Source organism: Lagenorhynchus albirostris, chromosome 7 (genome assembly GCF_949774975.1).
Source record: "Lagenorhynchus albirostris chromosome 7, mLagAlb1.1, whole genome shotgun sequence".
NCBI classification, from domain to species: domain Eukaryota; kingdom Metazoa; phylum Chordata; class Mammalia; order Artiodactyla; family Delphinidae; genus Lagenorhynchus; species Lagenorhynchus albirostris.
This window is the reverse complement of record NC_083101.1, coordinates 3,560,441-3,577,897: the sequence shown is the minus strand read 5'-3', so window position 1 is coordinate 3,577,897 and position 17,457 is coordinate 3,560,441.

Genomic DNA, 17,457 nt, shown 5'->3' with positions numbered 1-17,457 from the left:
CAGTCCAGGGCGAACTGTCCGCTGTCATCATGCCCTCTGGGCTGGCTCACCCGGGCCCACCTGGCAGTGGGAGGGGTGGGCGGACCCTCTCCTCCCGGGACTCCTGTGGATTCCTTCCTGATCACCAGACAGGATCCTCCCCTCAGCCGGACTAAAGAGGCTTTCACAGGGGCTCTGGCTGGAGTTGGTGGAGTAGGAGATGCCCACGGCACGTCCCAGCCCATTCATAAGCTTCGTGTGATGCCCTATGGGTGCCCGAGTCTGTGGCAGACTCGGAGGGCCAAGTGCTGGGGGGCGAGATAGACCCTGAGCACTTTCGTGGGAGGCAAAGGAAGTGTCCCTGTGATAATTTGAGGGTGACTTGGGATGGATCAGAGCGGGGGAATAAGTATGATGTGGGCTGCCATCTTGTAACGGGTTGAATCGTGTCCCCCAACTCCCTCTGTTGACATCCTCACCCCCAGGACCCCAGAATGTGACCTGATTTGGAAATAGGGTCTTTGCAGATGTACCCACTAGGTTAAGATGAGGTGACAGTGGAACACAATGGGCCCTTAATCCAGCTGAGGAGGCAGGGGCCCAGGAGGAGCACAGCAAGGGTGCGGTCGGCGAGGGCTAGTCCATGAGCACGGCGCCCAGGCAGGACGACTCGGTGCGGGGCACGCAGGGAGAGACACGGCCCCGCCCGGGACACCAGAGTGCCTGGGGTCCCCCAGGACGGCCCAACAGGCTGCTCCTCCCAGAGACTGGAGGAGGGAGGGAGGAATCACGGAATAGTAGAAGGGAAGGTTCTCTGACCGCCTGGAGCACCCCCCGCCTCGCGCGTCACTCGGCTTCTGCAAAGTATCACCCGTTGTCATTGCCGGTTCCACCTATTCTTGAGATTAGCGACTTCCGGGGAGGGGACGGATATTCCAAGGGCCGCCTTCTGTCCCCGGCCTGCGCTGGGCATGCGGGCCATGTGGGAGAGGGGAGGGCGCAGCCGGTGGACTGACGGGGTGCTGTGGTCCTGCTCCCAAGCTCAAGGCCGCTCAGCTCTTCCAACACTTTTCCCACCTCTCACAGAGCTGAACCCTACAGGTGGGATTGCCGCCAGGCTTCTGAAGCCCTTCCTGAGATGAAAGGATAATTTACTGAAAGATCCAGAAGCTGGGGGGAGGGGTGAGTGTGTGTCTCTTGCCTGTGACATCTTCCTCCGACCCCTTCCCAATTCTGGGCTCTGTTTGCCCACGTGCCCACGTGGACGCCAGCCCCAGCTGAGCTCAGCTTAACAGACTCAGAAATGGTGTCTGCAGGCCAGTTCGGCCCTCAGAGCTCCCAGTGATGAAGCGCCCTGCTCCAGGCATGGAGACCTGCATTCTAAACTTGACGTCACCAGTGACCAGCCAAGTGACCACAAGCAAGACACCTCGCTCTCCGGTCCTCCGTTTTTTCATCTGCAAAAGGCTCTCTTTCCTCTAGGAGAGGATGGAGTCTAACCACCAATGAGAGTGAAAACGCTGTCGGCGGCAGTATGCGATGCCGTGTTTAAATATAAAATACACAGTACGGCCATTATTAGGAGAGTCTAGGAAGACACACACAAGCACACACACACCCTGCGATTCGTCCTTACTGTCCCCATCCTTCAGTCCCCTCATTGCCTCAGAGCCGGAGGGGCCCTTGGCAGTGACCCCAAGCTGCACTTGTCAGGCTGGGGTCTGAGCCCACAGAGCTGGGCAGCCCGTGTGAACAGGTAAACACTATGCATTGTCCCACAAAGTCCATTTCACTCAGAGATCTACAGGGAGGAAGGCGGAAACATTGCTTTACTACAGAACAGATACAGAGCCGTTGTGCAATAGAATTTAGAGTATCCTGCCATCTTGAGAAAACGAGATTTCAAAGCACTACTGGTCCAAGTCTGACCACTTTAGGCTACGTCCCTACCTAAAAGCCAGCAGGAGCTTTGGGCGGAAAGCCTGGGAGGCCAAGCCCTCCAGTTTTCAGTGGAGGAAACATTTCCCAACCTCCCTCACGTGACAGATAGTCATGTGACTAAGTACTGACCAGTGGGATAAGCGAATGTGTCCCATGACAGCTCTAAGGACAGTTTGGTGAGTACCCTGTGACTCCTCTCTTCTTTGTCCCATCCTCCATCCTGCTGCCTGGAACAGAGATGTGATGGCTTGAGCTCAGGCTGCCATTTTGGGCCATGAAGACAAAGGCTACATCCTAGGGAAGGCAGAGTGGAGGCTGGAAAGTTCTGGGTCCTGGTAGTTGGGCTGCCAAACCATTCCTGGGCTGCCCAAGTCTAGTCCTAATGGAGAGAGTATCTCTGTAGATGTGACGTTTGGAGGATGAGGGAGTTGGCTTGCCTAGAGTGGGGAAAGCATTCCCAGCAGAGGGAACGGCCTGAGCAAAGGTGTGGCAGTCAGAGTAAGGTGTCATGGCTGAGAACGGCTGGAGCGTGGGGAGGAGAGTCTGAGGGCCTGAGGCTGGGAGGCTGCCAGGGGCAGACAGCAGGGGCTGGGGGTCTGTGCACCCAGCATCCTGCTGGTCCCACCCACCTCCTCCCTGCAAACCCACCTGTCCTCAGGAAAGGATTCCATACTGGTCGCCTGCACCTACCTGTGAAGTCAGCGGGAGTCTGGGGATGATCTGCCCCCAGACTGAATGCGAGCCTCTGTCCACTGGGGAGGGGCTCCAAAAACCACCGAGGGGAAGTCTTTGATCTGGGGATGTCTTCCTGCCTGAACCGCATCACTGGCAGGACCAGGGGAGCCCCAGGCACAAGAGTCCTGGCGCAGCCCCTCAGGGACTTACACGAGGTCAGCCCCCCGGCGCCCCTCCCTGCTGATGCGGGGAAGCCCCCCATGGTTGAAAATCGGCCTTTGTGACCTGCTTTCGGTGAGCTCGGCTGTGCAGGGACTACTTTCCAGGCACAGAGAGGCTGTCAGGTCCCACGATGCTGCAGCTTTCCAGACTCTCCCCCTGGCAGGTAGACGTGGGGGTCTCCTCCCAGAGGAAGCCTGGCAGACAGGACCTGTGGGATGCGGGCTTGGAGGTGAGGGTCTGGGTGGACTCACTCCCTCTCTGAGCCCCGGGGTGCTGTGCTGATAAGACGGGGGTGGGAGGTGAGCCCCGGAAGACAGGGCAGGTCCAGGGAGCAGAAGACCCCGCTTCACAGTCTCATCCCGTCTGTTACGTGTCTGTTCCAGGTCCCCTTGGACTGGGGTTCCTGAGGGAGGGGCTTGGTTAAACCTGCGCTCAGCTCCACAACAGTTAGTCCCAGATGAGAGTCCGCAAGAGTTTGTTCAGCAAGCCGTTCACAGTCAACGCCATCTCCTTTGCTCGGAGCCGGGCTCCAGCCATCCCCGCCTGCCTCCTGCAATCCGGCCTGGCCCGTGAGCTCACTCCCATCACGTGACACCTGCAACAACACCTCCAATACACCCATCGCTGTGTCGCTCGGCTGGCTGCCCCCAGGCCTCGCCCCGGCCAGACTGTAAGCTCTGAAGGGTCAGACTTGCTCAAGGTTGTACCCAGCACCGAGCAGATGCCTGGCTCAGACATGCTCCCCAGACAGGCGCGGGGGGTGAAGGAAGGCGGGGTGGCCTTCGGAGGAGGGACGGTGCTGGAACTCCCAATTCTTCCCCCTCCCCGCACCGCAGCCGACACTCTGCAGGGCCCCCGGGACTCACTGCAGACCCCTGAGTTTTCTTCTCATTCTTCCTCCTCCCCTGGGGGAGAGGGGGCCTCGGCTTCTCCCTCACGGAGGCCTCACTGCCTATAACGTGAGGGGCTGCCCTGTGCTCCCGGCCCCCTTTGGCGAGCTCTGCCAGGCCTGGGGGTCGCCATGGGGGTCACACTGCCCCGTGGCGATTCGAGTTACAGCGGGTTTTTTCCACTGCTTCCTCTGCTGTGGCCTCTTCCTCTCTGGCAGTAACTTCATTAGCTCTCGCTGTTTTCCAAACAGGCAAGCGTGACTCAGCACTTTTGCATGCGGTCTAAATTTGTCGCTCACGCCCTAGGTGGCTTTTAGCCCAATCCTGCGAGGAATTAGTGTGGGGTTAGGAGAGGGATTAGAGGGTGATTTCGGCAGCTTCTGGCTCCCTGGTCTGACAAGGTTGGGTCCCTGTCAGACAGCCTCTTCTCCTGGCCGGCTCCCTGCTGGGGTGTGGTCACAGGTGCCTGAGCTACTTCCTGGGTTTTTCCTTCCCTCTCTGGGGGGAGGGGGGGCTCAATCCCCCGCAGTTGCTGGAAGTTAAAAAACAAGGTCATCACCCTCTATTGATCTATCATCGAAGGCTCAGGACTGAAAAGCCCTCGGAGCTTTTCTGGGGCTCTTTGGGGGTCAAAGAGCTCTTTCTGCTGTGTCTGCAGCCAGCTGGGGTCGGAGGTCAGGAGCACCCTCCCTCCTGGCCCCCCTCCACCTCTTTCTCCTCTGCCCTCAATCCTGGCCCTCATCCCCGTGCCCCCGTTTCTCCCTCTGTGCCCGGCCTGTGCTGGGGTCTGGGGGATGCTGAGGTGGGGGCTGTGGACGTGGCCCCAGCCCTCGTGGACCTTAGCAGGGGGCCAAGGAGTAAACCAGCTGCCTGCTGGTGTGCTGTGACCCTGGGGTGGAGGGGCTCTGGGTCCCGAGGGGAGGAGCTGGGTCCACCACCCCCAGCGCTGACCGCTGGCCAGAGCCGTGAACACCCTGCACCAGGGGCCCTCACGTTGGCTGTCAAGGGTGATGTAGCCCAGGGTCTGTTGGGATCATGGGCGTCCCCAACCCGCCGGGGCCCCTCCTTGCCCACCTCTCTTCCCCTCCCCAATGCACACCCCCTTTCTCTCTATCTAAAAGCACCCGCTCCCCTCCCAGGTGTGGGAGCAGGTGTGCTCTAACAGGAGAAGCCCAGGCTTCCTTTCTCAGGGAGCAGCCAGAGGCAGGTGTCTGAGCCGGGGGCGTTTTCGTGTCTCTGGACAGAGACCCCCTTCCCTCCACCACCCCTGTAGTCCCTCTGTCTCTGCAGTGTCCCCCGGACCTGAGTGGGCAGCAGAGAGGCACTGGGTACACTGAGGGGACCAGTATAAGCTTCCTGGGGCTGCTGTAACAGATCTCACCAACTCAGTGCCTTAAGTAACACAAAGGTGTATAAGCCCTAAAATCAAGGTGTCACGGTTTCTTGTGGAGGCTCCAGGGGAAAGTCCACTGCCCGGCCTGTCCCCGCTCTGGAGCTGCCCGCGTTCCTCAGCTCCCGGCCCCTCCTCCGGCTTCGGGGCCGGCAGCGTCTTCCCTCCTCGACCTCGGCCTCCGTCCTCACGCCTTCTCTCCGCTCTGACCTCCTCCCCGCTCCAGTAGGGACCCTCGTGATGGCACTGGGCCCACCCACTTCTTCCCGGGTAACCTCCCAGCTCCAAACCCTTAACTTGGCCGCGTCTGCAGAGTTCCTTTTGACGTGGCAGTCACCTGTTCACAGGTTCTGGGCATCAGGATGTGGGCCTCTTTGGAAGGCTGTTATTCTGTCTACTGTAGGGTCACAGCCTGACCCCTGTCACCCCAGTTCTGCTCAGCCTGAGAATCGCCCCCGTGGGCCTTGAATAACCCAACGGGCTGAGGCTCCGATCCCCGTTAAGGCCCAAGGCCAGCCACCACCGTCGGCTGAGCTGGGGGCACAGCGCTCTGTCATCACTGGCTGCAAACATAATTACAGAGGTGGAATCAATTACATGTTAACATGCGTGATGAGTCCCTGTTTCTCCCGCCATCGTTAAGCAACTGGACAATATGGCCAGATGCTCGGAAACAGGCTGCCGACGGCGGTGTCAGCACCGCCAAAGCCGAGCTGGAGGGCCCGGCGGACAGTGAGGGATGCAGAGGGCTCTTTACTGCCCTTGACCGGGGTCCCTGGGCCCCCTCGCCCCATCAGGCCTCTCCTGTTCGACTCTCCGGCTCTTCCCAGCGATGCCAGCAGGAGCGACCGCCTCCCACCAGGGCCTTCTGCCGGGGCCCCGACTTGTCACCACCCAGGCCCGGGCTCTGGCCCCTCCCCACCTGGTTCCTCCTTTGCCCCGGGTTGGTTTCCTGGAGAAGCGGAGTGGGAGTCTGCTCACTTGTGCTGCTGCTACAGAGGTCCCGGGGTGGGCTCCTGCCCCAGCATGGCCCCTCCAGGCCCGGAGGGGAGCCCCGAGCCCTGGCTCTGGTTTGACTTCCTCTTGTCGGAATTTCAGGAGCCACTGAATTTCCATTTCTGTGGTGGAAATCGGAGCGGTGATCTCAGGCTGCCTGCTTCACAGCCTCGCCCCACGCCCCCTGGACCCATCTCCATAAGAACCCGGGTGTGGCCTGTCCCTGCTCGGCGCCCCGGGGCTGCCCGCTGCCCATGGAGGTCCAGCCCCTTTGCAGGGAGCACCCTCGGAGGCGGGCCGGGAGCTTGTCAGCGTGCTTGCCTGCGCCTGTGGGGAAGTGGAAGCACCCAGCTCACGGGGGCGAGGACTGACTGCAGGGGGCACGTAGCCAGGGTCCGGGGACGTCACGCTCTGCCTGCCGACAGTGCCCACCGCGGGCCTGGCCCCAGCAAGCTGGCGTGTGTCCTTAGGAAGGCCCTCTTCCTCTCTGGAGGGGGCCACCTTTGGCCATTCATCCACCGTGTGGGTGCTGGGTTGGAGCCGGTCACCCTGGCCCCTCCTTTAGGGATGAAGGGTAAAGGGAAGGTGGTCTGCTAAGGCCACTCGTGGGGGCTTGTGCCGCACGTGAAGATGAAATGCAGCAGCGACACACACACACACGTGCACACGGTGGCCAAGCTTGGTGTCTGGTCCTCACAGCCCTGCCAGCCCGGGTGAGCCTCTCCACTGGGGTAATGCAGACACGAGCTCAGGGAGGCTGAGTGACCTCCAAAGATCACCCGGCACTGCACCCCGACCTCTCTGAAGCCAACACAGTCTTTTCCGAGCGTGGCCCCAGATACAGTTTGATTTCGATAACCGTGGCAAGGACTGGTGCCCGTCGGCAGCCCTGGTGTCCTGCTTCCCCAGAATCCGGGAAACTACAACTCCCAGCCTCCCTTGCACTCGAGCTGGGGCCACGGACTGACTCTGGCCGGTGACAGCCACATGGCATGTGCTCTGGAGGCTCAGGGATGAGAAGACCCTGGAGGCTCAGGGATGGAGGGAGGGAGATCCTGGATCCCTGTGGCCCCGCCTGGAAGGGAGAGGCAGGGAGGAAACCCAGGCCCTTAGTCCACTGCCCTTCCTCGTAAAGTATCAGAAAGATTAATACAGCCCATAGGTCAGTGGGTCAGAGACAACGGTTGCTTCACACGAGAGGAGTCTCTTCCTTGGAAGTGAGAAGTGTCCAGAGGGTGGGTGGCCTTGACCGAGCTTGGAAGGTCAGTGCCAGGCCCCGCTGATTCCCCAAGCCAAGCAAGAATGCTTCCCGATCCCCGAGGCTCGGCTGGCATGGGGCTGTCATCTTCTGCCTTTAAAAGACCCCCGTGTTGGCAGGTGCCTTTTGGAAAACCCCGTCTCCCCTCCCGAGCTCCGTCCTGTGCCCTCTGGCAACCTCGGGGACATCTGGGCCGACCTCCCTCCCAATTTGGAACTCAACCATTTCACATCCAGAAAGGGAGACCAAGGCTGCAGTGCAGCTCACTTCCCTGATTTATAAAGTCAGCGATTCCGCGAAGCTAGGCTGGCCAGTGTTTTATGTCGCCCTTTCATATGCGCTGTCCATTTTACGACTTCAGGAAGAGACAGGAAAGTGTGAACTTCTCCCCACGTTGGAAATCGACAAGCCCAGCATCTCAATCAATACAATCATATTCTGCTGACTTTGAGACCAGGCTGAAATGTCATCTTGGGGTGGGGGAGGGGGGGGGGGCTCCGGCTGCGGGGAGCCTGGTGGGCTTGTCTGGAGCCAGAGAGATTTCTCAGCCGTGATGCTGATGTTATCGAAAAATGATCTGGCGCTGTGCGCAAACAGATGGTCCCAGCGTAGGGCCATGCCTCTTGGAGGAGCAGTGTCGGGGAGATCACCCCCACCCAGCCAGGCCCTGCAGCCTGCAGGTTCCCCCTTAATCAGCTCAGTGGGCGAGGCTGCTGGAGACCCAGATTTACACACCATGGGGGCTGGGAAGGAAATGGAGGTCACCTCCCTTCGCACAGATGGCACGTCTCCCCGACACCCCGCCTCTGCTTGCATACCCCCAGTGCCAGGAAGCTCACCACTGGGCTTCCTGAACCCGCTCCCTGAACCTGCCAGGCCCCTTGCTGGCTCCATCTCTTAAGGCTGAAGCGGTGCAATCCTTCTTCATCCAGCAGTGGGGAGGCTCCCGAGACCGGAGGTGGCCAGCCCAGCTCCTGCCCAAGTCACGGGGCTTGTCAGGCCATGGCTCTCTGCTGCTCCCTTTGATTCCACGCCCCCTCCTCCCCCCACCTCTCCCTGTCCTAGCTCTGGGCCTTGGTTCCCTTCGCCACACCTGACGTAGACCCTTTCCCCCCATCTGAACTCACCCCGGCCTCCCTGATCCCACGGTGAAGCCTTGAACTAGGGCCTGCCGTCTGAAGACGCCTCACTCCACCCTCCTGCTTGGACACCTGCCCGTCCCTGGGGCTGGGGCCTTGCTCCCTGCAGCCTGCTGAGGGGAGGCTGTGTTTCCCGCCCTGCCCCACACCCGCCATGGGTGGGCCCTCCTGTCTCCACATTGTCAAACCCTCTCTCCTCCTCTCTGCAAAGACCCTGCCTCTTCCTGCATGGACCATGCTGGGCCGCGCCCTCCCTCGTGGCCCCGTTTGGGCTCCATGCACGGTCCCATCCCAGTGGCCCCTCGGCTCCTGACTCCGTGGGCGTGCTCATCCCCCAGCCTGGCCGCCCTGGTGCTGGGTCACGCCCTTGACAGCCCGGGGCAGCCCCTCCTCCTGAATCCTGGTTCCAAGCCTCCATCTCAGGCCTCAAGTCCTTGGATGTGGCCACGTTCTCACTCTGAAACACGGCCACTCCCCTGCTCAGCCCGCTGGGTTTTCCGGACTCTGTCATGGCCAGTGCCGTCGGGCTGCTCTCCTCACTCTCCCGCCCCTGGCCCTGCCCCCCAGCAAGCCGTGTCTTCGTGGACCAGCTGGGAGTACCTGGAGGAATGGTACCATGGGGCACGGTGCTGTGGCTCTCCTTTGAATTCTGACCACAGATTCCAAACGGGCACCCAGCACGGCCAGTGCACCAGGTGTCGCCCTGCCTTTCAAACCAATGTACTTCTGCCTCCTCTCCCTGGAGTCGGACCCCATCCTCGTCCGTCTCCTTCCACTGACATTGACCTTGACTCAGTTCATTGAGAAACAGGAACAGACAGGAAGGAACTCCTGTTATCCCCCCAGAAGCCCCTATCTGCCTATAGCCCCTGCTGTTCCCGGCCCCCATCTCGGGCCGGTTTTCCTGTGTCCTCCCCTCTCGACATCCTAAGTGTCCTTCTCCTGACTGCCCTGCCCCCCCCAACTTCCTGCACCACCGGCTTCTCCTGCTCCCTGATGGTGCCGTGAACATGCCCCACTTCAACAGATCTGCGCTGGGCCCACCCCTTCTCAGCAAAGCCCCTTGGAGAGGTGACCCACGTGGGTCTCTGCCTCTGCTTCTTCACCTGCATCTTCTCACCCTCCCTCCGGGCTCCAGCCACCTGCTGGCTTCCTTTGGCTTTACACTCTCTAGGTCTGTGTCCACCTTGGGGACTTGGATCCAGCGGGGCTGTTGCAGCCTCCTTATCGCCCATCCCGATTCGTCCGGGCCCCTCGACGGCATCTCCCCGTTGCTCCTTCCGCCCCCACCACCATGCCTGGTGTTTGTGGCTGAGTCTATCCCCCCCACCCTGTGGTAGGCCCACGGAGGGGGGTCCTTGCAGTTGCCTTCACCACGGTGTGCCCGGTGCCTGACGCGGCATCAGGCCCATAGCCGGCGCTCAGGAAACGGTGGAGGGTGGAGGGTGGACGGTGTTTGGATGACTGGGCTCAGAAGCAGATACTCACGGCCCTGATCAACCGACACGTCAGAGCAGCCACAGAAGAGCCGTTGCCCAGGCCCCGAGCTCAAGCGTCTCTGCTCGGACACCTGGGCTGGTGGTTCTTCGTGTTCTCCATGGCTCTGGGCGGGGCTTCCACGCAGCAGGTGCCTGTGAATGGAACCCCTGGACGTCAGAACAGAAGGGCCTTCGATCTTGGAGCTTAGAAAGGGAGTGAGGTTGAGAGAGCCACGGCCTTGCCTGGGCCCAGCAAGCCTGCCTGGACTGGGGAGACACTGACCCACCCCTCCAGGTCCTGGGCATGTCCGTCTCTCCCCTCTCACGCTTGTGTGTCGACCAGGAGTTGTGGAGAGATTGTCCCAGGTTCGACGGCATGTGCCACCTTGCCAACTGTGTCCCTGTCTCCTTCCCCAGGGCGGCCAGACCCAGTGTCCCCAGTTCTGGGCACCTGAGGGCTTTGCCTGGCATATTTGTTAACCGATGGTTTTAACACCTGCACCCTCGCTCTGCTCCCACTTTCCCACAGGGGATGCCCCCGTCTTGGGGCAAATAAGAGCTTGGCAACTGAGCTAAAATGACCTGTGGGTGGGGCTGGCCCCAAGCACGCGGCAGACCCCGAGCCGGCAGCACCCAAGTTGGGGTGGCTGTGTAATAATAGGGGACTTGCATTCCAGCAAGGCCTCTGTCCCCCTGCTTGAGCGATTCGCCTCAAGGCACGTTGGTGAGATCCCTGGCTAGGCCCCATCAGGCTGGTGGGGGTCACGGCGTGGGCTTTTCTGGGGTCAGGGACATAGTCTGGGGTCAGAGTGGGGACGTATGTGAGGGGCTCACAAGAACGGAATGGAAATCTGACTTAATCCATTCCAAGGAGATCTGCGGGGCACCTGTCACGTGCCGGCCTCGGTGTGAGGCCTGGGGACCGGGCGGTGAGTGCGTCGGAAGGGCCTCTGTCCTCCAGGAGCGCGTGTGATAAAAATGGGGACCTGGGAGGTGGGCGTCAGCCTGCAGAGTGGAGCTGGCTGAACCTGGTTAGAGGAAAACAATTTACAAATATTGTTCTCGAGACAGCCGGTGGCATCTAATCAAATAACATTTCCCTAACTCACCGCTAATTTGTTCTTAAGATCAACCTTAGGAATCCTTCCGACTCGGGATCTGTTTTCTGATTCTGTGCACAGCCCAGGTTCGTCGTTTCACTTGGCTGTTCTGAATAATTCACAGCCTCCAAGTTGTTCTGGCTCCTGCTGCCGGGCGCCGAGGGACAGGCTGCATGGGGAGGCGGGGCAGGGTGGAGAGCGGGATGGAGTCCCACCCACCCTCCTCTAGCGGCCCCTGGGGTTCTGGGCGATTTCCAACTAAGCAGGACCTGAAGGGACGTGACTGGCCTCCGCTTCTCCTGGAGGAACTCGGGGCTTTCTGGGTCCTTCTCTTCCTTTTCGTGGCCCAACTTGGAGATTTGAGAAGCAGGAAGCTGTGCACAGACCCCACTCTGAGGGTCACGAAGAATCATCACCGGACGGACGCCCCCAGGTCCCTGAGGCCCCTGCTCAGCAGGACAGGCGCGCCCGAGGCGGGGGAAAACTGCTCATTCCCAGGGACTCAGTATTCAATGTGCATCTCTCTGGAGGTCTGTTCCATTGGAATGGGGAACTGACTCCGGCCAGATTCTGATCTGCCTTTGGAAAGCCCGTTCCCGACTGGACCGCCGTTGTCCCCTCCTCAATGTTAGCGTGTGCTAGGAGCACACCTGTCATACATGCGTCAGCAAGCATTCACTGCACACTTATTATGTGCAGGCCCAGGGCTGGGCCCGGGGGATGCACGCAGGTGGACCTCTCCCACGCTGTCATCTATGGGGGACTGGACACACAGACACCACAGCTGGTGTCTGATGGACGCACTCCTGTAGGCAAACTGACCTGCAGGCGGAGAAGCACTTGGCCGTGTGAGCATCGGGGCCAACGTGCCAGGTGGAGGCGACAGCCAGCGAGAGGGCGGGAAGCTTCAGCTGCGTGCCCTGGAGGTGGTCACCTGCAGGCCGACATAGGCAGGGTCCCCTTGAACACGTGGCCTCGTGCCTCTGAGACGGGCTGTGGCTCTGACCATCGCTCTGTGGTCCGGGAGGCTGGTCTGTGAGCACAAGGTGGTCAGCACGCCAACCTGCCTGCGGGAGGTGCCCTGACTCTTCCCACCTGAGCCTCCCAACCTGGGTCACAAGGACCGCCGTGATGCTCAGATGAAGTCGTGACCTCAAGGGCCCAGCCTGGAGCCCAGCACCCTGGGCTCCGAGGAACCGGCAGCCAGGCCAGCCAGCCCCAGCGCCCACGTCCAGGGCCCTGCCTAGGTGCTACCTGAGGGCTGGCGGCTCCGATGTCCCTTGTGGTGACCTGAGGGTGGGTCCTATGGGGATCCCGCCCCTCCGGGGTCAGTGGTGTGGCCACCGTCACACCGCTGCCAGCAGTGGAGCAGGGATTTGACCAGGTCACGCTGACCTCCAGCACCTACTACCTTTTTCACTGTCCATAGAATCTCCCTTGGTGTTAAGTTTCCACGTCCCCTTTGGATTCCTTTGTAAAGATGGCTCCCCCGAAAGCCCGCGCTGGGGAGGCGAGCGGGAGAAGGTGGGCGCCTAAGAACAGGATGGTTCTTACCCAGAAGATCCCCTTTCGGGTGACTTTAAGCCTGTATTTATAGAACCACGGAGGGCTGGAAGAGTCTACATGAATTTTTCTGTTATTTTATCGCGCTGCCATGGGTGAAACCAGCTGCTGGTTTTGTATCCGAGAACTGGGGCCTCGTGACACCTCTGGAACCGTCTTTGTCTCCTCTGCTGGACCGAGAATGCCTTGAGGGCTGGGTGTCAGCATGGAGCTCGGCGCAGTAACTGAACTGCAGGGCTCACCGCCCAGGGCGGCCTTCATGCCAGCCTTCCCAGAACTGGTGCAGACGGACAGCCTCCTGGGAGGAAGGACCTGAGAAAATCCTCCTTCTGGACACATCATGTCTGAAGCTCCAGGATGCCCAGGCCAGGCCTGGAGCCGCTGAGCTGCAGGAAAGCTCTAACGGAATGTCTCCTTTCCCGGCCCTTCCTGCGTGAACATCAGCTCCTCTGAATGACCCGTTGCAGCCGCTGTTTTGTCGTCTTTATTACGGCCTGCCACCGCCAATATAACCGGGATGCCGGCGCCCGCGTAAGTGAGATGAGCAGCTGCTAGGAGAGCCTGTCCCGCTCATTGAAGGAGATGGCGGCGGGAGCCAGGAGCTGGGTGGAGGCACGGGGTGGGCGATGTCGTGGGAAGGTGGGCACCCACGTGGTCTCTGGCCCCGTGGACAGCCCGGGGGTCTGTGCTCGTGTTGCTGGCGAAGACCATGCTGTTCAGGAGATCCGTGGGCACCACTGATGGGAGAAGCTCTGGGGGCGGGGCAGAGGGGTGGGCAGGCAGGTGGCCCGAAATTCAATAAGCAGAAATGAAACAATGAAGAACGCGCCCAGCACCATCATTCTCGGCGACCTTATTTTCAATCTCACGGTGGGAAGGAAAAGATCAATAAGGAAATTGCTGTTCCTTTTCAGAGGCAGCTGCTGGGACCACCTGTGTTGTCACAGCCCTCTCTCCAGGGCCCGACAGGGGAAACAAGAAACGGCCTGGGGTGGGGGGCAGCCCGTGTCCCTCCCCGCAATTGTGGGGACTCGGGCCAATTAGCAGACAGTGTATGACGTCCCACTGATTTCTCCAAACACGGCTCTTCATTTGGCACGAGCCGAAGGCTGGGTGTCCGGGATGCCCGTCCCAGGTCTGCCACTCACTAGCCATGCCAACTCGTTAAGGTGTTAACTAGTCTCTGTGGGTTAGGTGCCTTTGAAGGGGAGCAAATGGCTGAGGGATCATCTGATGGAAGACACAGGTTTCCCCAGGCAGGAGCAGGAGGTTTGAGAGGCCAAAGGGCTCCTTGCCTCGAGGCTGGAAGCCCTGAAGTCTTCCGGTGTGATGCCCAGTACTCCCACCAGCCCAGGCGGAGGGTCACAGAAAAGCGGTCGCCGGCCCGGGAGTCAAGTGATGCTCCGTCCACACCCCTCCCCCAAGGCCCCTGACTGCAGCCCATGTCCTGTGATGTCACTCTTCAGCTGTGCCCTCCCTCCATCGACGGCACAGGGCTCGGACCAGGTTCGGGGGCCTGGACCAGAGCAGGTAGGATGCGTCTCCCGTGGAAGCAGGCAGTATCCCCTCCCCTTTTGCCAAAGTAGAAATTAAACCTTAAAGGGGTAGCCAAGGAGGCTTCCAAGCCCTGCTTGCTGACCTGCAGCTGCTCCGAGGCTGATCAGGTGCTTGGAATTAGCCAGTGTGTGCACACGTGTGCCGGTATGTGCAGATGTGTGCAGGTGTGTGCACGTGGGTGCAGGTATGAGCACGTGGGTGCACGTGTGTACAGGTGTGGGCATGTGGGTGCAGGTGTGTGCACACGTGTGTGCCGGTGTGAGCGAATGGGGTGCAGCGGGATCGAGGGCACAGAAAGGAGAGTCCCCGTCCCCCACGTGCCGGCCTCCCCCAGCGAGGGAGAAGCAGAGATGGATGCCAGCCCTCCGCCTCCCTCTGCTGCCCTGCTCAGCGCCCACAGCAGTGACTCACCAGCACCTGGGGCTGGACTGCGGGGTGAGCCCGGATCCTTACGGGCACACCTTTCTGGCACCTTCTGCTGCCTGCTGTGTGATGAGTAAGCATCTCGTGACTCACCAGCTGGAGGACGGGCCGTGTGTGCCAACGGCCAGCCGAGGGCAGGGTGAGCGGAGCGCAGGGTCCAGTGCAGCCCCAGGCTGACAGCCGAGCTAAGGCGCCCCACGGGGCAAGGGATTTCCCCAGAGATCCTCCAGAGGACGGGACCTCAGCTCGCGTCAGAGTCCTGGCCAAGCCTCTGGATTTAGACATTCTGCTTAGAACAACAAAGAACGGCCTCACAGAGACACAGCATCCCAAAACTACTTTAATCTTTGCTGATCTGACGAAATTGGTGAAGGCAAAAAAAATCCCACTCAGATTGAATAATTACCCCCGGGGTGAGACTCCACAGTCACAGGGATTAGGCATCCTTGTACACAAACCTTTAAAGAGAACTTTAAAAAGCAACGGAGGGCTTCCCTGGTGGCGCAGCGGTTGAGAGTCCGCCTGCCGACGCAGGGGACACGGGTTCGTGCCCCGGTCCGGGAAGATCCCACATGCCGCGGAGCGGCTGGGCCCGTGAGCCGTGGCCGCTGAGCCTGCGTGTCCGGAGCCTGTGCTCCGCAACGGGAGAGGCCACAACAGTGAGAGGCCCGCGTACCGCAAAAAAAAAAAAAAAAAAGGAATGGAATGGGGACTTCCCCTGTGGTCCAGTGGTAAAGAATCTGCCTTACAATGCAGGGGACGCAGGTTCCACCCCTGGTCAGGGAACTAAGATCCCACATACCGCGGGGAAGCTAAGCCCGAGCACCACAACTACTGAGTCCTCGCGCCTCAACTAGAGCCTGCGGGCCGCAAACTACACAGCCCACGTCCTCTGGAACCCGCACGCCACAACTACTGAACCCGCGTGCCCTGGAGCCTGCACGCCACAACTAGAGAAGAGAAGAACCCGCACGCCACACTTAGAGAGAAACCTGCACACCGCAACGAAGAGCCCGACACAGCCAAAGATAAATAAATAATAAAAATAAATCTTAAAAAAAAAACAGTGGAGTAAGTGCCTGTCATGGAGGCCATGAATATTCACCTCTAGGCAAATTTATGGAAATGTATGGAAATGGTAGAATTTCCAGTGACAGCATGGAACACAGACTCAGAAAGAGAAGAGCCCGGAAATGGAGCCTAAGTACGTGGGACCCTCAGCCTAGGATTCGGGGTCGGGAGCTGGGCCACGTAATAACTCATGCTGGGACAGCTGGGCAGCCTTTTGGAAAAAGGTCAAAGTGGACCCACATGTCACTCTCCATAAACCCCAAAGGCACTGCCAGTCTTAACAGAAGAAGCAAGCCCACGTCAGCACCAGAGAAAAATGAGTCCATTCATCATGACGGCCCTTACTGGGTCTCGAGAGCCAAAAGCATTAGAAGGATGATTGATAATTCTGACTACATTTTAAAAAACCCACCATAACCAGAATCAAGATTGACAAACCACAGGATATTTGCAACTCCCAGAAACACAAAAGCTGACTTTCCACCTATACAAAGAACTCCTGACATATATGTGGGAGAAAATTCTCGGCAGCCGAGTAGGGAAAAATGGGCAAAAGGTAGGAACTGAGAGTTCCCAGATAAATCTTGTCAATGGCTTTGCAACATACAAGAGATGTTCCCCTAACTCTTCCTAAGAGAAGTGAAAATTCAAAGTGCTGGGAGGTACCACGTCTTACCTCCCAGACTGCAAAACTCCCGAAGATTTTCCAAGCACTCCATGGGGAAATCTGCACTCCCGTACACTGCTAGAAGGAAGGTAAAGTGGTGCATCCCCTGTGGAAGGGAATTCAACAACACTGGGCAGAAGAACAGAAGCGTTTACCCTCAGGCCGTTTATTCCGAAGACACATACCGTGTGCAATACGTGATGTGACTTTACACGAGGTTATTCACCGCGGAATGGTTTTTAAGAGCAGGCTATTAGAAACAACCCAAATACCCACCGTGGGGGTGCTGGTGACACACACCATGCCACATCTACACAATGGGATACACACATCAATGAAAAGGATGAGTTCCACGTCCCTAATGTCACCTTCAGGGAAAATTATGTGACAACAGCAAGATGCGGCGTAATTTACAAGCAGGTTTAGGCACAAATTGATGCCTCTCTTTGCTATTGGGTTCAAAGGACTCTATATCTCATTCTTATAGCCTGTGAAAATAATCTCTAACAATAGATTTATTAAGGCAAAATCCTGCTCCAGGAAACCTTTTCAGAAACCATTCACCCAAAGGAAATCAAATGCAGACGGTTCTCATGAGAGCTGCCTCTCAATACCGAAGATATGGGCCACCAAGAAAGGGATGTCTTACCTGATGGTGAGCAGACCAGCCCCTCCACACCTAGAAGGCTCTGCTCTGCCTGGGCCTGGTGACGCAGGGCATCAGATGGTTGGTCCGGCTTCGAGCTCCTGAGCCCTGGGGACTCAGCCTCACTCTTCACGGACCAACAGTCCCCGGATCATGCTCCTTTCAGTGAAATGTGTCCCGTCTTCCTGGGCCACGCCTACACAGGTGTCTGGACAGGGATTGGACCCAAGTCCCCCTCCCTCCCAAATGCCCGCTCCAGCTTCTAGGAGCTGCCTCTGGGGATTCATTTCCCTGTGTGCCCCGAGGAAGTACCTGCCACCCACAGTCCCGGCCCAGCTGCTTCCTTCCCCAGGGACCCTCAACGGCCTGAAGGTTTCCGACGTGTCCCCGTGTTGGCCTGGGCTGTCCTGTGGACGTGGATGCTCTTTCGTGGGTTGGAAGCTCAGATGTCCTGAGACAGTT